Genomic DNA, 26,563 nt, shown 5'->3' with positions numbered 1-26,563 from the left:
ACTAAGCAAATGTAAAAGACTTTAAAGTTATATTTTGAACTTTACGACCAACAATTATACACACGCACGTTACAAAAGTATTGCTTTCTAATACGGATAAACAAAAACTTTCTTTTAAAGGTATCACATAAGGATAATATGTCAGCAAGTTGGCCATAGAAACAAGAGAGGCGTTGTTTGCGATTCAAACAATCATTCAGAAATGCCTCGATCACCAGAAAAAAAAACTGTTAAATGAACTACATAAATGAAGCTAGCCGGAAAAGATATCCGTATAATTCAAAATCTTGATTGGAACCAAGAAACAACGTTAAAATATTCCAACCACCGTACTAAAAGCATCCGACAAGGCTTTGTGGTGTCGCCATTGCTCTTTCACTTCTTCTCTGTGCGTATTCAAATCAGCTCAAGTCGGCGCCGAAATTATATAATAAATATAAAAATAAAATGCTATCTTATATATTAACAATATGCTAATAAATATATTAACAATATCAGGTATGCAGACGATCCCGTTCTGATAGCAGAAAAAATATACTTACAAAATATACTAGACGGAATAATACAAGTGAAGCAATGGAACTGACAATAAATCTTCAAAAAACTAAAGTAATGTTGATTAGCAAAAACGATGAAAATTGTCGCATTGATCTAAATAACACTCAATTAGAACAAGTTAACAAATTCAGATACTTAGCAGTAATACTAAATGATAAGTGGTATCCAGATATAGAAATAAAAATACGAATAGAACAGGCTAAGACCATATATAATAAATGGAAGCAAATTATCTCCAACCGAAAACTAAGCTTAGACATCCGAATTAAGGTCGTGGCGTATTATCGTGCTCGTTGCGTTTCCAGCACATAGCGTTTAGTTTCCGAAAAATATAATTTAAATGGTTTTAAATATGAACAACGCACACTGTCCGGAACATAGCGTTTCAGACACTTAACGTTTTCGTTCAATATACAGGGATGAGTGCCTTAAGAACCGGCAAAATAACGTAAAAGATAAAAAACATAATACGTTGTGAAATAAAAAGAGATGCAAGTAGTAGAGGTGAGAAATTATCGATATAAATATATAATTTACTTTACATTACATTAGATCTATCGAAAGTTTCCCACCTTTAGACGTTAGCTTATGAGCTGGTTGACTTTAGTCATAGTAATACGTATCACGTAATGTAAGTAAAAACAGTTCAAGTACGAGTATGTTTTTATCCAAAATTAAAGTATTGATCAATAATAAACTGTGATTTGAGACGTTGCATACACTCTTCTCAATACAGAATTATCATAGCTTATTATTCTGTATTTATCAAATTACTACTAATTAAACTGTTTACTTACATTTACTTTATTGTCTTCAATCAGTTTTTACTTTATGCGAAATTTAAAAAATGTAAATGTTCGACGTCATACTTGTAATATTATGACTGAAGTCAACTAGCTCATAAGCTAACGTCTAAAGGTGGGAAACTATCGATAGTCCTAATGTAATGTAATGTAAATTAGAGGTTTCTATCGATAATTTCCCACCTCTACTACTTTCATCTCTTTTTATTTCACAACGTATTATGTTTTCTATCTTTTGTTATTTTGCCGGTTCTTAAGGCACTCATCTCTGTATTTGAAAACAATATTTTACCGATGCCGACGGCTACGTAACGAGTCGTAAGTGGTTGGTAAGGATAATGTGAATTAGATGTCCGTCGTTTTCCTTGTTATTTATTTAGGAATTTGTTTGATTTTGATACAGAGTATTTAAAAAAATAATTTTCGAGGCTATTTTGTATTTTTGCGTGTGTTTTTATTGCTTTGTGACAATTAATCACGGAAGTGATAAAAAATTAGGACTTTTGTACGAAAGTGATACCTCTTCTTTTTAAAAATACTTTTTGGTTTGATATGTATGGCTTCGTTAAAGTATATTGTATATGTATTTTGTTTTTTAGCTGAAGGTGAAATTAAATTTAAAACATATTTAAACTAAATCCTATTCATTCTAAAATATCCATAATATTTTTCATCGTCATCAATTAATTCTCTGTATAAAGTCCAGTATTCACATTCCTTCTTCCTTTCTCTTAGCATTGGATGTACTTCAAACCTTCTTTTTAACACAGTTTTTCATTTTTCATCGTTAAGTAGAAGAGCAATTGCACATAACTTTTGTCGAGAAAAGTGGGATCATATCTTCACCGAACCAAACTGAAACGTTCTATGTATGAAAGTGTGAACGCGCAACCTAATTGCTGGAGTGGAAACGCTACGTGCCGAAAACGCAACGTGCACGGTAATATGCCACGACCTTTAGAGTTATTAAATGCTACGTTTGGTCAGTCCTTTTGTATCGACTGTAACTTAGACATTAAAATTAAATATTATGAGATGGCCTTTGAAATGTAGGTTTATCGTAGAATGCTCAGAATATCATGGATACAACACATTACAAATCGAACAGTATTAAACACCATAAATAAAGAGTTAGAACTTATAACAACGATTAAGAAAAGAAAGATTCCGTACCTAGGCCACATAATGAGAAATGACAAATATAACCTGCTACGAATAATAATTGAAAGGAATATAGAGGGCCAAAGAGGAGTAGGCAGAAGAGCCATGTCATGGATTCGCAATATCAGAACTTGGACGGGCTTGAACTTTTACCAATTACTAAGAGTGGTGCAGAATAGATAACATTTTGATGTAGTGATCGCAGTACTCCACTAATTGAGTGAACTAGGAAAAGAAGTCAGCTGGTTCTATGTATGACATTACTTACACTAAGTTTTTTTTTTTATACTAAATCTCTTTGTCACTCGGAGTACCTAAAACTATGAAATTAGGCCTCTTGTTCCTATAAAGAGATATAAAACAATAAAACAAAAGAGTGTAATTATTGGTTCACAAACTAAGCACTATAAATTTATAATTTTAACAGCATGTCTTCTTCTTCAGATACCGTCTTTCCTCCAAAGATTGGCTATCATCACGGACATTTTAACTTTTGAAACAACGTCTCTAAAAAATTGACTTAAATTATATCCAAACTATTTATTCCCCCATATTTATGAGTTGCCAGGTAATAAGTTTTCTTCCGATACTTCTTTTGTCAGCTATATTTCTTTGCATAATAAGTCATTGTATACTGTATTTTTTACAACGTATCATGTACCCTAGATATCACAGTTTTCTTTCCTTTATTGTTACTTATTCCAATTTTTTTTTTCATTGGTTTTCTTAACATCTCATTATTGGTAAATCGGTCAATCCATGATATTTTCAGAATTTTTATCGATTTTATGTTTAGTGTCATGCATGAGGTACGGTCACGTTAGCGCACAATGTAGAGGTAAAGTTCGATGTGGAAAATGCGGCAATGAACATGAAACAAATTCTTGTAATTCGCAATTAACATCATGTATTTTATGCAAAGGAAATCATGAAGCAACGGATAGGAAAAATTGTGAAGAATTTCATCGTCAGAAACAAATTAAAACATATATGGCTACAGAAAATTTATCCTATAGTGAGGCTAATAAAAAATATGATAATAGTTACGCAACGGTGACAAAGAATGTAAATAAAAGCACTCATTACTCAGTACCAGTTAAACGCAGACGAAATTTAGAAAGTTATCCTAATTATCCCCGTTCAGGATATTCTGACGAGCATAAGGAGATTCTTTCATCTCCATCTACTAGTAGTCAACCGGTATATCAAAATTATAGAAATATCCCTAACTATTCCCAATCAACAATGAGCTCAAATTCAAATAAAAACTGTAAAATAAACTCTGTTTGTGATATGATTATAAGCACTTTTAAAAATGTATTAAAGAATAACTCAATAACTTTAGACAATATAAAAATGTTTGACGATTTTAAAAATAATTTAAGTCGTATTCTCGCAGATAATGAATAAGTTCAAAATTGTACAGTGGAACGCTAGGTCCATTGTACACAATAAAGGTCATTTTGAGAAATTTATTTTTGAAAATAATATTGATATAGCTATAATTAGTGAAACGTGGTTAAAAGAAAAAAATAATATTAATTTCAGTGGTTATAATATATTTCGGAGAGATAGAGATGATGGTTATGGAGGATTAGCTATTTTAACTAAAAAATACATTCAGTTCACAGGTCATCCAAATCATCATAAAATCAATCAGGTTATGAGTATATCAATAACAGTCAAATTAAAATCAAATAAAGTACTTAATATATATTCAGTGTATGCAAAACCAAATTTAAACGTATCAGAGAGTGAATGGAAAAAGTTTTTTAATAGTTTAAGTACACCATTTTTGGTGGCAGGAGACTTTAATTGTCACCATAATGCATGGGGTTGCGATCAGAATGATAGGGCTGGACTTAGTCTATTAACAGCAATAGAAGACTGTGAGTTATGTTTTTTAAATAATGGGGCCGAAACTATAATACCTAGATTATACACTAGAAATAAATCAGCTGTGGACATAACTATATGTTCCAGTGACATATCTTCCTGTTTTGATTGGAACGTAAAAAATGTATCTCTAGGTTCTGATCACTTTCCAATAATAATTGAAAGCGATGTTGATAATATAACAATAGTTAATGAGAGAACCCGATGGAACGTGAACAGAGCAGATTGGTCGTTATTTTCTTCGATTCTTGAAACTATTGACACCAAAGATATAAATACTGATGAAAATATTAATAACATATATAATACATTTATCAATAGAATTAATGATGCTTGTGAATTATCAATACCTAAGAAAAAAATGACGATCAATAGTAAGTTTAATAAAAAATGGTGGAACCCAGAATGTGCACAAGCTATAAAATTTCAGCAAGAAGCTTTTTTAGAATTTAAACGAAATAGTACATATGAAAATTACATAAAATATCAGAAAGCAGAGGCAATTAAGAAAAAAACAATATTAAAAAGTAAAAAAGCTTCTTGGCGAGAATTTTGTAATAAATTAAATAAAAATACTCCGGTCCAAGAAATTTGGAAAGAAATTTAAAAAATCAAAAATACTTATAATGTCCCAAAAAATCAAGTAAAGAAAGATAATTGGACTGAAGAATTTTTAAATAAGTTAGCTCCGCCCTGGGTTTCACCAAATTTAAATGTAAACCATCCTAAAAAAGTGAATAATAATAATTCAAACTATTTGTTATATGAATTTACTCTAAAAGAACTAGAATATAGTTTAAAGTGTCATAAAAATACTGCTCCTGGCTTAGACAATGTCCATTATATTATGCTGTATTACTTACCAAGGTGTCAGAAAATAAACTTGTTAAATATAATTAATTTAATATGGATGAAAGGTGAATTTCCAGATTCATGGAAGGATTATGTAATTATACCGATTTTAAAACCAAATAAAGATATAGACTCAGCGAATTCATATAGAGGAATTTCATTAGGATCGTGTATTTTAAAAACATTTGAACGGATGGTAAAGAGAAGACTTGAATTATGGTTAGAGAAAAATAACAAAATTAGTGATACACAATATGGGTTTCGTAAACTAAGATCGACATCAGAAAATATAGCTAACCTTATCCTGGACATTAATATATCCTTTTCTGAACGTAAATCCCTGGTATCTCTATTCATAGATGTAGAAGGTGCATATGATAATATCAAATTAAATATCCTCTATCAACAAATGGAGAAGATAGGACTACCCAGTGACTTTGGTAAAAGAATAATAAAACTGTATTCAAATAGGAATCTACAACTTCAAATCAATAATGAACTATTGGATCCAAGAATTTCTAATGTTGGGTTACCGCAAGGAAGCATCCTTAGTCCTTTACTATATCTCATTTATACCTCAGACTTACACAAAAAAATGAATACAAGAGGAAATGTTCTACAGTTTGCTGATGATATGTGTATATATGTACCTAAAGTTGAAATCGATCAAGGTATCAATATAATGAGTAAAATGTTTTCGACAATAGAAGAGTATTATTTTAATATACTTTGGGTTATATAAAACCCAAGCATGTATATTCTCCAAAAAACATAGATTACCACAATCTGTAGTATTCAATAACGTTAATTTTGAGGTTCAATCATCCATTAACTATTTGGGTATGGTAATAGATAGGAAGTTATTGTGGAACGAACACATAGACCGCTTAATAACAAAAACAGAAAAAGGATTAAATGCAATAAGATCAGTGTGTCATACAAGTTGGGGAGCTGATCCAAATGTTACGCTTACCTTTTATAAAGCTTATATTCGTTCAATAATAGATTATGGGTCAATTTTTTATAGTCAAGCAGCGAAGACTCACCTGAAGAAATTAGATAGGCTAGTAAATAAAGTCTTAAGAATAAGTATAGGTGCACTTAAGAGTACACCCATTTCAAATTTAAATGTAGAATGCAATGAACCTCCACTAAATTTCAGAAGAGATTACTTAACGGAGAAGTTTTTATTAAAAATGTATGCAAAGAAAAGTCCGGTAGTCCAAAAATGCTTTGAGCTCAGTATTTACGATCTAGTCAAGGAGTATTGGCAAAAAAAGCCTACAATTCCTATTATTGAATCGTACAAATACGTAAGGATAAAACTTAGTAAGGACATTTCGACTTCAAGAGAATTACCATGTTTTAAAATAGAATTAGAACACTTGGACAGCATAAAAGTAGGATATCTTAGAGACTACTCAGAATTTCCACAATATATCCGGAATAGCATGTTCCAAGCTGACATTAAGTCTATGTTCCCTAATTATTCATATATTTTTTCGGATGCATCTAAATCAGATTTAAAGGTTACATCTGCCTTTTACGATCCAGATCGAAAATTTAGTACAGTAGTAGATCTAAATATTAAAACCTCGATATATACCGCTGAATTAATAGCAATATTAGAAGCACTTAAATATATTAGTAATTTCTCAAGAACAAAATCTAATTACGTTATATTCTCTGATAGTAAAAGTTCAATACAAAAAATTGAAAATATTTCTAAATATAATAATATTGGATTTAACTATGTGTTATCTGAAATTATAAACCTGGTGGGTACAATAAAATTAAGAGGATCTAATGTAATATTTTGTTGGATAAAAGCTCATTGTGGAATATTAAATAATGAAATAGTAGATAAAATTGCTAAATGTAATGAACCATCCAAAGAATCAGAATATAAATGTGTAATTGAAGATCTAAATTCTCATCTAAGGAAAAAAATGTTAAATTCATGGCAAACAATGTACAATTTGTCCAACAAAGGATTATATTATAAAGATATAAAACCAAAAATACAGTCCTCAACGTGGTTCAAAAACTCAAATTTTAATAAAGATATGATTAGAATACTATGTAGAATAAGATTTAACCATGCTCTGTCTCCGTTACATAAATTTAGAATTAATTTAGCCGAAACTCCATTTTGCGAATGTGGTGAAGAAGGCTCAATTGAGCATTTAGTTTTAAATTGCTCATTAAATACACGATGTATAAACCAATTTATAATAAAAATATACGAGTATATCAATAAGGAAAAAATTAGTATTAATAGACCTTTTAATTTATCAGATTTAATAAAAACCAATAACTTGCATATATATGAAATAATTTTTCGCCACATACGTGAAATGAAATTGAATTTCTAAATGTATTATGGTAACAGTGTATATATTTCAAACATAAAAAGTTAGTTATATAAGTCCTTTGTTTTAACCCAGTTGTTAACCTTTCTATCCGTGGTCTAATTTTGTGTTGTGCAAATCGCCTTGATAGACCCCTAGGCGTATGTAATAAATCAGCAAAACCATATATTTTCCTTTCCCTTCCAGTAAAAAAAAAATAAGAAAAAAAATAACAAAAAAAATAAAAAAAATAAAATAAAAAAAATAAAAAAAAAAATAAAAATAAAAAAAAATAAAAATAAAAAAAAAGAAATAAAAAAAATATAATGATAACAAAAAAAAATTTAACGTAGGTACGTACTTATATGTAAGTTAATAGAAGATAAGATTTTATTGTTGTTACGGGTTCTCTCTATAACAATTGTTTAAAAAAAAATTAATTAATAACTCAAAACATAATAGGCTAATAGATTATGTCTCTAGTCATAAAATGAAACTACACACACACACACATGTTTAGTGTCCAAGCTTTAACACCGTAATAAAGTACACTGAATGCTTAAAAATTTATTATTATTGACGTCTTTACTAATCGGCATGTCTTTTTAATGGTAATCGATAATCCGTACTTCTCAATATATTCTGATTATTTTCCCATCAAACTCTTCAGTTCTTTTAAATTGTCAGTAATTATTACTGTATCGTTTGCGTATCGAGTATTTGTCATAACTCTGTTGACTTTTATGCCAACTGGGAGCCAACATGAGGTTTTAAAATACAGAGAAGAAGAAAATTGACAAATACTGTTATTTCGTATGTAAACTTGTGAACAGTGAACAAAGTTTAGATTGTAATAGATAATAGATTAAAAATTTTAGGGAGAATTAAATGTTATATGAGTATAACTCAGAGTTAAAGGTGAACACACTGACTATGTGAAAATCATGCGTGGAGTGAGGCAAGGCTGTATTTTGTCTCTTCTAATCTTCAATCTGTACTTTGAAAGAATATTTATCGAAGCTTTACACGAAACTGAAAAAGGTATTCTACTCAATGGTTGCCGGCTAAACAACATCAGATATGCAGGTGACACCATAGTCCAGGTGGTCCAGGAAGAAGAAGAACATCTTGGTTAAAGAACCTCAGAATCTGGTTCATTACAACATCTGTGCAGCTTTTCCGCGCTGCTGCAGATAAGATAAAGATTTCCATGATGATCGCTAATATTCGTAATGGATAGGCACATTAAGAAGTAGAATGAGTACAAAGTGTTTCGTTTCAAAATTCATGTAAAAAGCCAGTTGAGATTGTTTTATTTAACGAGGTGATTATAAAACAGAGATTAACCGTATTTAGCTATTGTCTTGTTAAAAATGGGAAAGTTTAGAAATAAAATTTATGCATATTTTATTTTTAGGTGTGTATTAAAAACAATAAAATATTAATTTGATGAATTTAGTAGAAACAGGGAATTCTTTGTGTTTGTTTGAAATACTAAAAGATCATTGGTTGAAAATGTGGAGTGGAGGAGTTGTGTTTGATGGGATTTTGAAAGCAGAAAAAAAAATAGTCGGTTCCTATTCGTAAAAACACAACTAACAACTAACATCGGAAGCTAAAAAGAGATTGAAGGCTGGTAAATCTGAACATCAGAAGAAAATTGTGCTGTTAATTATTGGCACCCTGACTCCATTTTCAGTTTTATATTTCTGTATAGTATACTGTGTAATCAGAATGGGAAATAATTAGATCTCTGAAGAGTTGTATGATAAGATTAGCTTTGGTGCTATTTTTTTGAAATTGTAATAGACTGAAATTGACTGTTGGAATTTATACTCCAAGGTGAAGATGAAGATAGAAAGTTTTCTTTTATTATAATTTTTATAAAGATACAATTTCCGTGAATTATCCTATGGTATACAGCCGACTCCAGAAAATTAATTTTCCTTGTGGATATTTAAATAAATTTATGTGGAATACAGAAAATAGTGCTAGGTCGATTTTCTTGTGATTTTTCAATTTTAACCAATTCATAGTTTTAACAAATAAAACTAATAAATAAAATAAAACAAAAGTACATTGGAAAATATACTATTTGTTTTGTACTAGACAGCACACTGTGATTTATTCTATATATTTTGTGTATTAATGTTCTTTCTTTTTGTTGTGAATTAAGGAATAAAGAAATTATGTCTATTGACAAAATATTTATGAGCATCTTTTTAATGGAATTGAGATTTACATATAAAACGGATGGATATCAAAGAGCCTCTCAAAGAGCTTTTTACTGCCAGAAGAGCCAAATGCCTGTGCAAATATTTGTCAAATTTTGAGAGTAGACATACGGAAAACTTATAAATATTACTATAAGATAGTATTTTTTGGGAAGTTTAATTTTTACAATCTACTCTTAGTTAAAATACCAACAATAATTTTAAAAGATGTGTATATTACTTTATCTTTCTTACTGTCAGTTTAAAAAAATCATTCTTGTTATTTCTAAGAATATTGCAATTATCCTGTAATTCTTTGACCTGCTTGACCAAAAACAATTTTATTATTCATTTATTGTCCCTTTTCACAATTTTACAATAATCCGATAATTATACAATGTTCCACGATTTAATAATAAAATGACACTTCAGTCGTGTGACCATAAAAATACACTTAAGAGCCCAATTTTGCTGTTGGGGCTTTGACTAGCTCTGCATCAGGGTCGGTCTTGTCCTTAATGCAAATCTGAATGAGAAATTTTGGCAGCAACAAATAAAAGATTATATCAACAAATCATATTTATTAAACCAATTAACAAAACGCAAATCTTGCCTAATACATTACAGTAAAAAAATACTTATGGCAATTATAACATATATTTTGTCCATCGAGTTAGAATCTATGGAGAAGCTATGAGCATATTAACGCGTGTATTAAAAACGGCGTAGGTAGGCGTGGCTAACGGTGATACCAATATGGCGGTGAGATCATGGCCGAACTCAATAATATTAAAACTACTATAAAAATATGACTAGTTATTCAGAAGATTTAATCATAATCTACAAAGTGCTCATTTTTAATAAACTATGATTTATTTATCCCGCGGTAAACAATAAAAACACGATATATTATGCATAAAGATAAATTAATACAGTCAAATACTATTAATTTATTCTCTGAAGTACGGGCCATTACTTTCTTTACATATTTGTATACTAACCTGTAGAACGTTATTCCTGTAGATTTTTTATTAACATTGCTTCTGCCACTGCAACTACGTTGAGAATAAGAAACCATTATTATGCACTATCACAATATATTATTACAGTTTCTATAAAAGTATTATAAAACTAAAAATATTCGAAAAACAACAAACGTAAATAAACATATACGATTTGTCAAAAGTGTCAAAACAATATGGCCGAAGTGAGGTCGTTTTTAGTCACGTGATGTCCTCTCCATAGATTCTCACTCCATGATTTTGTCTCATCTGGATAAAACTGAATGTAATTTTCAGGTAGAGTACTGCTGGATAGAGCCGAATGTGGTAATTGCAAGTTTCATGGAGATGTTATGGGCTTCCATTTTAGTAGCAGGTATGGTACTTTAGCCTACTACATGTGAGGCGCACCACGTGGTTATCTGCGGTGTCCCACCAAAAAGGGGGACAAGACCCAGGCGAAGTTTTAAACAGTAGAAATGGGTTTATTAATTGAAATGCCACTTTAAATATACAAAAGATACAGAAATCTTTAGCACTTATGTTTCTTTAAGTGAAACATGAGATGACAGAAATTGTAAGTTAGAGTTGTCAACAGACAAATATTTTTATAACTGTTTGAAAGTTAGAGGAACTTCGTATACGGGGGCATACAGAGAGTACATGGGAATGGTACTGAAATAACTAAAAATTTAAATTGAAGAGAAGTAATTAAACTGAATATTTAGTTGATAGAAAAGAAGGTCGAGAAGCCTTCGCAAAAGTGATCGCCAACGTTGGATAACACTGATATGACACGTGAAGAAGAAGATTGAGTCACTATTACTGAATCGTCTACAAAGTTAAGCATCTACTTTATCATAGTGTTGGTAAGTGGTATTCCCATTGTTCTACATTTTTACTTCCTTCTTTTTAAAGCGCTTTCGAGGTATATTTTAAATAAAGTGGGGGGAACAGGCAATATTCTCGCTTCAATCCCTTTGATATTACAAACTCTATTGTTATAAATTCCAGTTTTTATTTTTAATAAAGCGACTTAAATGGGCTGGACACATAATATGAATGCCTGGCAATGTGATTACTAAAAAGCTAACGACAGAAACACCTGTCGTACGGTCGTAGCGTCCTCCTTCGTTATAAGGAGTTAAATTGAGATACCGGCCTCTACGGGCAAGAAGTTCAGCCGAGCCTTTGTGGTAGGTGAGGGGCCACCGGCAATCAGAATTCTCTAACAGTTCGAAATTTCTTACAGACAATATTTCTTACAATGACTTCAATTTGTGTTAGAATTCTGATGCGTGGTGTATGCCTCAATTCCACAGAGATGTCGGCCTTCTCGCTTCGTGTAGCCGCATTCCCTCTCCTCAAGGGAGGTATTTACAAGAATGCCGGCAATGTCGACTCTTCCTGTTGCCAGTCGCTTCTATTGCTACCTTTCGCTAACAGTACTTCTTATAGTTACTATTTGCATAAAGTTCTGGGGACGAAGTGTTATTGCAACTCAACCTGAACGGAAAAGCAATTACAAGTCCCCGTCGGGGCTTTCATTCGCTCTTTACCGTGACAGGCCCAAATAACGCTGTGGTCAGTTCAACACAATTTGAAATAGTTCTAAGACCAATGTCTTTTCTATCTCAGGAAATCATGTGTTACGGCAGGAAGCGTTTTGTAGTCGACACGCCGGGTCTTGCACACTTGATGATGATTTAACTTCTAAGTTGGATAACTATTCTTGGATAATTATTCTTGAATTTCGACGTCGACGATAGCAGGATATTGGTTAATTAATAAAACTCAAAGGTAGCGTAGTAGCACACCGAGCCAACAAGGTCTAACGGGGCTAATAGTGAAGAACGACTGGATCCCGATCGGAAAATGTGCTGCTCTTTTATACACATCGTGTTTAAGCATTTGCAGCACATTTCCGCTGAGAGGCCAATGACGGCGCAGTTAATAACATGCGCTGTGGTTGGCCGGCCAAAGTAACAATCTTTGTCGTGATTGGTTACCTTGGCGACACACCTATACGAAGAAGAAGCAGAGGCCGACGGCGAATTAGGTGGTTAGATGGAGTTGAGACCGACTTATGGATACTACAGATCAGAAGATGACAACATGTCGCCAGAAACCGAACAGAATGGCGACGAATGTTAGAGCAGGCCAAGATCCACAGAGGATCGTCGAGCCAAAGATGATAATAATGATTGTATAGTACTTTGACGGCTTGTATTAGTTCTATATTAATATTCGTACTTTCCATTGATTGTCACTGTTTCTTCCGTGGAACGCTATCGTAGGCTTTCTGTAGGTCGACGACCAACATACGAATTTCTTGAGTTATAGTTAAAGTTATAATATATAATTATAAAAATTAAATTTTCTTCAATATTAAAATTTCTTTTTATTACTTTAATACTAGAACAGTTAAAGATTGAAAAATCACAAATAAAAATTCCAAGAACTTGGTAAATGTTAAAAGTATTTGTATACTGCACAAAATTAAATACATGCACATGTTGTTTTACATTTAAAGACAGTTTTCTAAAAATTGTAAGCGTCTGTCGTGCTGTAAATATATAAAACCATTTTATTTTTGTTGAAAACTTCAACCAAAGCTTTATAAACTTTTATAATTTATTTGTAACCAATATACACTCACCTTAAGAAAAAACTTCCTTTAAATTTTGCTTCAAGTTTAATATAAAACACTGTTTTCAAAAAATTTCAGTTAAACTTTTGAAGTTTTATATCCTAAATTTGCTCAAAGTTATTTTATTGCCTGAAAGCTTACGTAACTCGATATAGGAAAGTAGGAGATCTTTGAAAACTCTTCGTTTTTAAATTTAAATTCGAAGCTTTTGCACAAGCTCTACATTCTAAAGAGCGTTATTTTTCAGGTGGTATTTACATTATATATTATTTTTCGATATAAACAATACATCGCATCGGTAGAAAATATTATTTACAGTTCAATAATTTAGAAGGAAAATTGTTAAGTGACCTAAACTAAGACACCTGTTCGTAGTTTTTATAATCATTTTGGTAAATTGTTTTAAATGGAAATTATATCCCAAATAATACGTTATTTGATAACTCTTTTTTCAAATTGGGCCATTTCAAAATGACTACCATCCAATGGCAACAATGTGGGAAAAAGTATTAACTACGTATAATGATTTGGTACTCTTCAGCTTTTACAGCATTCGTATAAAGTTCATTTGTTCTTCTTTTTATTGGAATTTATGTCACTTTGATACCGATTTTTCTTTAAATAGCAATAAACGGCATCCCATAAATCATTTTAAAGCTCTTGTATTACTAGTATGTTCTTAAATTTTAAACGCGATTCTATTGCGTCATTTTAAAATGGCGAATGGTTTTAAAACAGTTGGATGTTCAATGGATTGAAAAACAAGCTAAGGCCAAGAATTTTAGCGTCAGGCAATGGGTAGCTATTTTATAACTAGAAGAAAATTTATTAATTTAAGTTATATAATTCTGAAAATAATTGGGGGTGACGGAACGCCTTCAGCCATAAACTTTTAAACTTTTCTTACAAAAGTACATCCTAATTTACTAATTAGAGACTGCTATTTCTTTAATTATATGATAGTGTTTATTTTTTTCAAAAATTTTATCAATAAGTTAAGTATCTTCATTTGATGTAAGCTTCAGTGGCGGCTGGTGAGAGAAAGCTACGGGACGCCGCCCTCTCTAGAAAAATTATGTTCAAATAATTAATTATATTTCATATTTTCATATTTCATATTCACACTTTTCTGTTGCAACTTTATTCCATTAAAATATATTTACCGAACTGAACTAAATTTTACAATAAATAAATTTGTTTTAAGTGTCTGCACTATTACGGGGCTGATTTCATTACGGCCGATAAAGGCATGCGCTTACCATAGAAACGACACGTAGTATCATCAGTGCCTCTACAGGCACTGATGATTATGGGCGTTCAGAAAGCAGCCCCGATGTAAAACTTAACCATTCGATTTAAGTTTTACGCGTAAATATAAAATTAATAAAACTAAACTTTAGTTCTTTGAGTTTAAAGGACAAGGTTAATATTAAAAAAAAAATGAACGACCTATACTTGTATTGAATTTAAGACAAGCGCAACCTGGTATAAAAATCGGGCGGAGTTATACGAGTTATACGGATGTTAAGAAAAAAATACGTTATTTTGTTTTGTTTGGTCGTTATTTGGCGAAGGCTACGTGATCATAATGAGTTTGAATAGTTGAATAATAAGGGTGTGTTTTTAGAACTAGTTGATTACACTAAAATATAGATTCTACACTGTCTATTGGCTGTTAGCATGGCACTTGCTTACGGAACTTTTGAATAGTTCAACCGATGTTAACCCGAACCACTTTCGCAGATTTTGGAGACACGAGTGTCTTCTTCTACATGGTAGTTTATGTGCCAAGCGACATACTGTATCACTCATACATAACAGGCTGCAATTTTCAGGATAGCTTCATAAGACCTTGACCCCCAAATATCTCTTGGGATACTTTTTGTACGGGGTACTTTTTCTCTTTAACTTATCCAAAAGTGGTCATTTTGAACTGATGTATCAAATTTATTAATAAGGTATTGCTGTTTAATGAATACAAAAGTCGACTTCGTGAAATATCCGAAAAAAATCTTGTCCGACAAAAATGTTGGTTCCATAAGGGAGTCCACCAAACTAAACATGCCAAAAAAAACAACTTCAAAAAATTTAGTAATAACAAGCTGATTTTCTCTTTATCGTTCAAAAATAACGTGAAAAATACTATTTTTACATTGTCCGACAAAATGTACTCGCCGATTTTTCCGTCCGACAGTAAAAATCGGCTTTTCCACGAGTCTGTGGAAATTTATTAATAACTGTCGGACAAAAAAAAATTAGATTTGTGAAAGATTTACATCCTAAATGGAATATGTGTCCGACAAATATAATGTACCCGAAAAATGGAATATGCAGTCCGACAAAAAATGTCAATTTTTTTATTTATTCAATCTATATAAATTTCAGATATTACGCAAAGCTTACATTTATGAATAACCGTCGGACTAAGTACAAAGTTCATTTTTTAGTTAATTATTTAATGTTTAATACTATTGGCGGACAAATCAGATGGTGCGGGAGCGCCCCATGAAAAAATCAGTTACTTTATGCGTGAAATTTAAAAATTCGCATTTATTAAATTATCTCGTTATTGAGAATTATGCGTATAACAAGTATGCCCTGGTATTTAAGTTATTGATATTTTATATGATATTTTGTATGATTATTAAAAAAATTTGTAAAAATAATATAATATATATATATATATATATATATATATATATATATATATATATATATATATATAACATATTATGTATACAATAAAAAATAATTAAATAATTATGGCATTCTTCATCAAAACTGTTATTTAACTCTTCATCACTTGAACTAATAATGACCTCATCGTTCTCTTCATTTTGACTTTCCCTATCTAAAATAATAATAGATTATGATTTTTTACAAGTACTATATTTCAAATATAAATAACAAGCATAAAATATTATTAACTGATATATTTGAAGATATATCATAAATGTAGGACACTGAGGCCATTAAACCAATGGTGGTAATATTTTTCTTCTATCAGTGTCCATCCACAATTTTCAGGTTTTAAATTTGTTGGTGATCTTAAATGTGCAAATTTATATACACAATTTCAGCGAAGGGTACGACGAAACGTGTCCGACTGAAAAATCGGATTCTTGCCCGTCAATTCTACATTTGTATACTACGAGATTTTATAAAACAGCTTTGCAAAAATCAGCTTGTTATTTATAAATAGGATATATCTACAATTTTAATGCTTACACATTCTACAAAAAAGTAATCTCAACTGTATATTTTTTTAATTTTTACATAAAAGGCCCTATTTTTTTGTAGGTCAATTCATTCATTAAGTTGTATTCTTAATATTGTTCTGAAGCTATTATTTTCTTGTGGCCTTTTAAATTAATTACTATTTAAATGGGAATAAGCCACAATTAAAGGTTAAAATACGTTTATTGACGTTTCAATTTCGTATTTAAAATATATAATGATGAAGAGTTAAATAACAGTTCTGATGAAGAATGCCATAATTATTTAATTATTTTTTATTGTATACATAATATGTTTATATATATATATATATATATATATATATATATTTTTATATATATTTATATTATTTTTACAAATTTTTTTAATAATCATATAAAATATCAATAACTTACTTAAATACCAGAAATTGAAACGTCAATAAACGTATTTTAACCTTTAATTGTGGCTTATTCCCATTTAAATAGTAATTAAGTTGTATTCTTCATTTAAAAACTAAAAATCATAAAAAAACGTTATTAATAAATTTCCACAGACTCGTGGAAAAGCCGATTTTCACTGTCGGACAGAAAAATCGGCGAGTACATTTTGTCGGACAATGTAAAAATAGTATTTTTCACGTTATTTTTAAACGATACAGAGAAAATCAGTTTGTTGTTACTAAATTTTTTGAAGTCGTTTTTTTGGCATGTTTAGTTTGGAGGACTCCCTTATCGAACCAAAATTTTTGTCGAACAATATTTTTTTCGGATATTTCAAGAAGTCGACATTTGTGTTCATTAAACAACAATACGTTATTAATAAATTTGATACATCACTTCAAAATGACCACTTTTGGATAAGCTGGAGAGAAAGCACCCGGTACAGAAAGTATCCCAAGAGATATTTGGGGGTCAAGGTCTTATGAAACTATCCTGAAAATTGTAGTCTGTTCTGTATGACTGATACAGTATGTCGCCTGGCACCTACACTATGGCTCACGCCTACTATTTATTTTTCTAACGGTTATATACTTATAATAGTAAAATTTGAAGGGAGAAAATAAAGGGACGTAGGCTTTTTAACTAGTCGTAACAGGTGAAGTAATAGTCATATATGACGTTACAGAGCCACTGCCACCGATAATTTTAAATGAGACCATATGGAAAGTGATATCTCGTATTCAATCATACTAATTTTGTTAGGGTTTAAGTTGATTTTAATGAATAAATTAAATAAATACTAAAACTGTAGTTTTGCATTTAATTATTAAAGATTTAAGAACCATTTCTTATATTAAGTGTTCGAAATGTGCTCCATCTATTTCCTGGAAGTAATGCATTCTATTGATAAACTCTTGTCGTAATCGTTCAACTGTCTTCTTCTTCTTTTTATGTAGACATGAATCTGTTTTTCAATGTGCCTTAAGTAAATTGTTGTTCCATCGTTTTCGTGGTTTTCTTATTGGGGAGGTGTCACTTGCCGTCTTTACTCCTTTACTTGTTGTTTCTTCTTCAGCTTAATACTTCCTTTACCTCTTCCTCCACAATATTTATTTCTTCGTTTGTCGTCACCTCTGGAGTTGGTGGTTCATTATCGTCACCTTTCGCAAATAGAAATGTCTGACGGTTTTATTAGTTCGTTCATCTCTGTTCTTTGACTTCTGATCATTCTCCATATTTTTTTTGTGTTCCGTAGACGTCGTGTTCCATCTGTTTTGAGAAGCTCTGCCACTGTTCCCTTTTTATTTGTCTAATTAACGTATTCGTTTCATTTCTGATTCGTTTATAGTGGTTGTATGCCTGTGGTGTTTATGGTGTTCTGTATTGTAAAAAGGCTTTCTTCTTTCCTTCACATTTTGTCTCACCTCCTGTCTAAGCCATGGGGTTTTCCTTTTTGATATGTTAGTTGTGCTCGTTATTTTCCTCTCTCCAGGTGATTATGTTGCTGCGTTAATTATGTTATTTTTGACTTTTTCCCAGCTTTGCTCGATGTTATTGTTTTCTAATATTTCATTCGCAGCGATCTTCTCTGATATTGTTTTTTCTGTATAAATATTCCGTGGATTCCTAATTCATCTGGATTATCTTCCATAATTTCAAGTATTAACGGCTAAATTGCGTTTGTAACATGTCCAGATACACTTTATCGGTTAAGTTAACATCGAGAAAGGCAGGCCCCACTATGTAATTTCCCAAAATACCTTTCAAAATATTTACTTTTTCTGTAAATTGAGTATGATTTCTTGAAAGACGTAGAGATTTGTGTCACTCCAATACCTCACTGTGTATTTGATAACATTTCCATTAACGGAAAGAGTATTTTGGTCACTAAAAAAATTGTTTTTATGTACTCTGGCTGTTGGTTAATTTGATTTAACATATTATCACAAAATTCTAGGCTTCGGTAAGGAACATCATCTGAAAGTTGGTGCACAATTTTTAATTTCTATGGATGAAATTTGTTTTTAGCCAACACTCGGTGTACTGTACTTCCAGATTCTATATACTTGACAGATTCCACAGATAGATGCCACTAGAGCTGTAGAAGTAGGGTTCACTATCATTTCTGCAATTATGCCAATTTTTTGTGATCACAAATTCTAGGTCGACCAGATCGTTTGGCATTTTAAACACTACCTGTTTCTTCAAACTTCCGAGGAAGTTCCCTCAAACAAGCCCTCCATATAGGGCGATCGTAGCACCTCTCATTAAAAAGACGTTCCGTGGCATGCATGGAAATTGCTTCTACACTCACCAATTATTATTAAGACAGCTGCTGCTAGGGCGGTCCAATAAGTACTTAGCCTACAAAAGACAAACAAAAATTTTGGAAAAGCGGTGATTTATTTCTCAACAAAGTCTACTTTTAGCTCGATACTCTTATCGAGTAACGATATGTTTTCTCGAGATCTGTAAAATAGGCTTTTGTGGCGGCGATGACCTCCTGTTTCGACTTAAATTTCTGATGTCACACCGGACCAAATCTAGAAAATACAGTGGATGGGGAAAACAGTTCGTAGCACAATTCGACCAACTTCGCTATGGAGACGGCAGAGGTATGAGCCAGTCCGTTGTCATTGTGGAAGAACACTTATTTCTTCGCTAGATGGAGTCGTTTTTCTGTTAATCGGCGTCGAACCGGCCCCGATTAACAGCACATTCGCCGGGTGCCACTACTCTTTTGACTCTTTTTTGGTCCGTGGTGTGTACCAATGGATTCATGTTTCGTGAATGGTTGCGAAACGACATAGAAACTCCTTCAGATTACGCTTAAATAGCGTCAAACACTGCTCTGAAGTAGTCTCACGGTTAATCTTGTCTGGAGTAAGCAAACGCGGTACCTATCGCGCCGACAGCTTTCTCGTGGCCAAAACTGCATGCAGGATATGACATACTCGATCTTTTAAGATGTCTCAGCTATCTTGCCTATCTTCAGTTAGCGGTCTTCTAATATGAACTAGTTGATTCTTGCCATGTTATCCTCCGTGGTAGCCGATTTCGGGACGTCTCATCCAAAACCGATGTGCGACCACGTTGAAATTCTTTAAACTAATTTTTGAGGGTTGCTATCGAAGGAGAAGAGTCACCGAACACAGCATCCAAGCGCTCTTTGATTTAGCTGTACGATTTTCCTTGCAAAAACAAGAATCGAATCACCGATCGATATTGCTCTTTTTCCATTTTTTAAAATCCATAAACACGCCCGCTTTAACACGCGGTCGAAACAAAACTACGAGTCCGATTCGGCAGAAATTTTGACATTAGCGGTCTACGAGAATGTGTTACACGATAGTAAATTTCTCTTGAGATAGTGGCGCCATTGGACGGTAAGGCCAAGTACCTATCACACTGTCTACATACTTTGTCGACTACAATATGTATGATTCTCCATTGTCACGGGTTTTATTATTGCAAATGAGAAATACATTATATCCTTTGGTATATTTAAATTTACTGCATTAAAAGCTTCTTATATACATATATATATATATATATATATATATATATATATATATATATATATATATATATATATATATATATATAAACAAGCAAACTAGGTAATTGCTACATCTAATATCCCACGTTCTCTGCAAAATAGATATTAAATCTCAAAAACTAGATATTATACTGTTTAATATTACGGTTTTCTAAGTAGACTTAATAAATTGCAATTATCTTGGAGATACAATTAGCTAGGTGGTCTGCTATTACTTTCCTAGCTTGTTTCCACAACTTTCTCTAGTTTCCACGACTTTTTCTGGCACGAATAAGTTTCTGAAGTTGGTGTTGCATCCCTCAATACACACATATAAAATTTTATAACTGTTCAGTAACTATGTTTTTGAAATCCGTAATAACAGAAATTATATCCGCATTATTGCATGTTTACACAGTAAATTTGAAATTAGGTATGCGTATATCGGCTTATTTATTGAATGACATACTATTCAAACTTCTATGTATTAATAAACTTAAACTGTACAAACTCTATTGATTTTACATTATTAAAAATTCCTGTAGCTGCTTCTTCTTCTTAAATATATAGATAAACAGATAAATTAAATATGTAGATAAAAAATATCAGCGGGTGTAACATACAATCGAAAGTTTTTTTAGGTAAATAATATTAATAGATGGTTAAACAAAACATACTACAAGCATTGTTTAAACATTTCCATTTAAAAGTCATGATGTATATGTAATAAACGCAGCTATAAATTCAGGTTTATTACATTCTCAGCAATAAAATATTCAAAAATCAATTATTCAATATACAAATATATTTACCAGTAGTACGGCACACGAGAATGGTGGCAAAATGCCAAAACTCTCCTTTTTGAACAAGAGATTGAATTTTTAAGTAAAAATAAACTTTCATGTTGATTGAAAACCATTAAACTATAATTTAAAACATTTATTTGTTAGATATGTTATGTACCGGAAATTTATTTAATTTCAAATAATAATAAATATTACAACATTTAGTTGTAATATAAAAAATAATTATGCGTACGTTTTTTCGAACGAAATTTTTTCATTAATAGCGACCAAAAAGTTTTCTTTAATTCTATCTTACTGAGTTTATCTGACTTTCGAATTTCTAATTACCGCTTTATCCCTCTAACTTGAAACAATTTTTTACCGTTTATCCCGTGTTTGATGGGGAAAATATACATATTACGATATATTCCTTTAACGTACAGTTCACGATAGTATCTCCTATGTGATATGATTCTCCGTTTGCTGTGAAACATTATAACCCGGTTTTCAATTTTCAAACATAGTATTTCACGTTATATTACACATTAGCCCCACTTTACAATATAACTCTTCCTTACCTTTATTTAGTAGGTTTCTACATACTACTCTATCTACACACAAGACAGTTGAACCATCTGTCTTTATTAATTAACATTTAATTTTTACATACCAAGTGTTAATTTAAAACATAAATGCCCTTATTATAGGTGATAGCACGTGATAGTAATATATAATAATATTTATTTAGAAAGTTTACATTATAATATTAATATTGATATAGGTACATGTATTGATGCTTCCCTACTTACGATTCAACAAACATTTTTTAAAATATTTCCACACATACAATTTTTTACAATGTTTAAACATAATTTTCAGGGTATATCACACTTAGACCCAAACATATTGCTGTTTACTACAGTTATCGGTAACAATAAATAAAATTTAAAAAAATTTTAACATATTTAACACATGGATGGCTGGTGACACATTAAGACAGATACTACAAGTTACATTGACTGTTTTGTTTATAAATTCGTTAAAAAAGTCATTTTTTTTTTCAGTTACCATCTAGAGCCCATACAGAGACGTTTTCTCAGGGCCAGCAGCAACCTCCATTGGGAGTCTTACGTTGCCCTGCAGGTTATCTGTTAAAAAATTTAACATCACACCATCCTTTTAATAAAAATGTAACAAAGAATACATTTTGTACCATTTACGAGGATTTTTACCCAAATATTTAGTGGCTTGATTCACGTACATCTGGTACGTATTTAACCACACTGCTTTTTAAACCTTAGTCAAAATTTAACTTTAACGTTTGCATTCACTAAAGTGGTAATACTTATTTCAGGTACTGATGATGGACTTTTTAGTTTAAAAACGTTCTGTGATGTAACCCGAAAGGGTCTTTTTAATTATATACCTTTTGTAAAGTATTTCGAAATAAAACTTTCGTGGTTTAGAATGGTTAAGAATGGGGGGAAAATCAGAAATGCCTACTTATTACAGTCTAATGATTAAGTCGTAAGAGCTTAGTCAGTAGGTTAGGAAGTACTATACGGTTTGAGAAATAAATAGTTATAGAATAACAGTGATTGGTGTAGGCGTCGAGTCAAATGGCAAACACAAGAGCTGTTTTTATGAGATCGGTTCCAGGTCCTCTGGAGCATGATTTTGTGTGTGCTTAACACTTTTATGTTAATGCTTCTAATTACCTATTTATTCCATACTTTTGGTCTGGAGTTTCAGACGCAATTGTTACAAATAGTATCAGATAAATCTTGTATGATGTCTTCGTTGTATTTGTTTCTTAAATGAGTTTTCGGCTATCAGATGTTTATTATAATAGTTTAGAGACCTTGGGCTTTGGTGCGTCTAAAATGTGGCATTTAAGCGTTTATCAAATATAACGTTCTCCCTTTTCGTAGATACGTAAAGACACCAAATCTGTTCTTACTGTCAAGGAAATTCCACCCCAAAATATCACAGAGCCTCCAATAAACAATCGCTCATACTTTGAACTGTGCACACAGCTCAACTGGTTGACGAATAACTCTTAAGCGTCGATCCGAACTGTTATTAAAAAAAGAGAGGGAAACACGCGATATTAGTTCACGTGATGTTTTTAAGGTTTTGTTAACTTTTGTTATTTTTTATTGATAAATTTAGTATTGTTTCAGGTAAAACACATAAGTGTTTTACCTGACATATAAGTTAAGTGTTTTATTCGCGTTTTGTTAAGATTTGTGAATTGAAATCTTTTTTTTTTATCTCTTTTACGTTCATATACGTTTTTAACTTTCCAGTTAAGTAATTCCATAGTCAATTAATAAAATCTACACTGGAAATACAATAAAAAATCAAAAATATTTTCACAAATTCACCTATTGCTAATTTAACGCCATGAGCTATTCTCCGTTCACAAATTGTTGAAAGCACGAAATGTGCCTTAAAGTCATAAAACGGTCGTAAAATTTGTATCATCATAGGCGTTCCTGAGGTGTTTATTCATTAAATAATAATATAATGTTTTAATACTGTTATATATAATATTAATAATGTTTTAATAGTAATATATTTATATTAGTATTAATAGTATATATTTATAACAATGTCAGGAAATAGACGAGTATCAGAGTCGATATGATAACTTCAATGTCCATCGAAAGGTGAAGGAAATAGCTAGAAAGTTCCGAAAACGCAACAGCGGAAAAATAACATATGATGAAGGCAATCTTGCCGTAACCGAAGAAGATAAAAAGAAAGTATGGGAAGAATAATTGGAGAAATTTTTCCAGGATCTTAGAACAATACAAGAAACCACCATTGAAGAAAATTCGGGTCGCGAAATCCTACCAGAAGAAATAACGGCAACGTCGGACAAATAAAGGATGGAAAGGCACCGGGACTTGATGAAATTTGTGCAGAACTGCTGAAGCTATTAGATGTAGAACAAATAAAAATAGTAACTGAAATATTTAGTAAAATCTACAAGGCAGGAAAAATACCAGTAAAGTGGCTCAAATCGGAGTTCGTACCATTGTCCAAAAAACCAGGAGCAAAAGTTTGTGAAGATTATAGGATCATAAGCCTAATGAGCCATCTGTTGAAGCTGTTTTTAAAAGTCATCCACAAAAGAATTTAACTTACGGAAATGCAAGTAACAAATTGCGCCCAATCAGTTTGGATTTGTGAACGCCGTTGGTACGACGGAAGTTTTATTTAGCGCTCAGGTATTGTTTCAGAAATGTAGAGATGACTTTCGATAGAGTCAGGCATAAACAAATTATGAAAGTGCTGAAGAGGACAGGGATTAACGGAAGAGACCTAAAAATAATAGCTAACCTGTATTGGAATCAATCAGCTGTGCTCCAAATAGATGGAGAATATACAGATCAGGTCAAAATCTTAAGGAGAGTGAGACAGGGGTGCATAATTTCACCACCGATATTCAATCTGTACTCGGAACACATTTTTGAAAAGGCTCTAAGAGATATTGATGAAGGCATCTCAATAAATGGACTCAAGCTCAATAACCTGCGGCATGCAGATGATACAAAAGTGTTTTCCAATAACATACAAGGGCTGCAAAACTCAATGAACAAAATAACGGAAACAAGTAGAACATATGGACTGGATACAAACACCAGCAAAACCAAGCTAATAATCATCAGCAAGGAAAACATTACTGGAGCAAATATGTATGTGAACCAAATGAGAATTGAACGTGTCTCACAGTACAATTACTTGGGAACTATAATCAATGAGTCGTGGTACAATACCCAATAGATTAAATGTCGCATCGGAACGGCAAAAGTGCATTCTTGACTATGAGCAATGTGTTGAAGATCCATGATCTCACTCTAGAAATAAAAATAAGGCTCCTTAAATGTTACGTGTACTCACTGCTTCTCTACGGAGTAGAAACGTGAACATTGAAGGCGGAAACTCTATTAAAAGTTCAGGCTTTTGAGCTATGATTATACAGAAGGATCCTGAAGATACCATGGACAAAGTCACCAATGAAGAAGTACTACGGAGGATGAACACAACCGAGGATTGTGTGAAGGTTCGTAACCTGCAGTACTTGGGACATATGATAAGAAATCAAGGCAGATATAAGCTGCTCCAATGCATTTTGCAAGGTAAAATTTGAAGGAAAAAGGGGTCTAGGACAAAAAAGAATATTCTGGCTTGCTAACCTAAGAACATGGTATAGAAAGATCTCAATACAGCTATTCCGAATAGCAACCAACAAAGTCATCATAGCCAGAATGATCATCATAGCCAGAATGATCGCCAACGTTCGGAACGGACAGGCACCCTAAGAAGAAGAAGAGACCTGAGTCTGACTAGTCGATGGCGTGCCAATAAATGCTATGTACTGACTACACTGTTAAACGGAGTTGAGGAATGGAAATTAAAAGCAAGAACCATGTCACGTCTGGATTCCTTTTGAGACGCGGTTATTTGTACCGGCGGTTCTTGAAAATATCAAGGATCGAGAGCGTATTCTGGCCATATCTTTATAAACGAGAAGTATGGTTTTCCGCAGTTGATCATTAAAGGAAACATTGAAAAAAGTTGAGGCATAGGACGAAAGAAGTCCTCTTGGCCCACTAAATTTACGCCAACGCAATTTAGCACAATTATACGATTATAGAGAAGAATTCCAGTGATGGTCGAACTAATAATAACAGGTCGAAAAACACTACATAAATGGACACAAAATGTTAAACTATTAATAAATATAATAGTTTATGTAGATTTAGTTTTCAAAACTATTAGTCAGGAGGAACCATCAGCTCAGCGATAGTTTTTGTTGTGATTTACAACCGTTAATTATATGTTAGTACTTATGCTAATTGCAGATTTAAAATAAATACAACACAGACAAGGTCAACAGTAAAAATCTGACTAATTTTCGACAAGTAAGCTAGAAAGTTGCGAAAGTATATACTCAGTTACAGTAATTTGCATACGACAATGATGCATAAAATGAAATCAATATTAACGAATTAATTATTATTTCTTTAAATTAACCATCATCAATCTTTACCTACAATAGTTCTATCAATACTAACGATAGTTAA

This window comes from Diabrotica undecimpunctata, chromosome 8 (genome assembly GCF_040954645.1).
Source record: "Diabrotica undecimpunctata isolate CICGRU chromosome 8, icDiaUnde3, whole genome shotgun sequence".
Taxonomy (NCBI): domain Eukaryota; kingdom Metazoa; phylum Arthropoda; class Insecta; order Coleoptera; family Chrysomelidae; genus Diabrotica; species Diabrotica undecimpunctata.
This window is presented reverse-complemented; position numbering follows the sequence as displayed.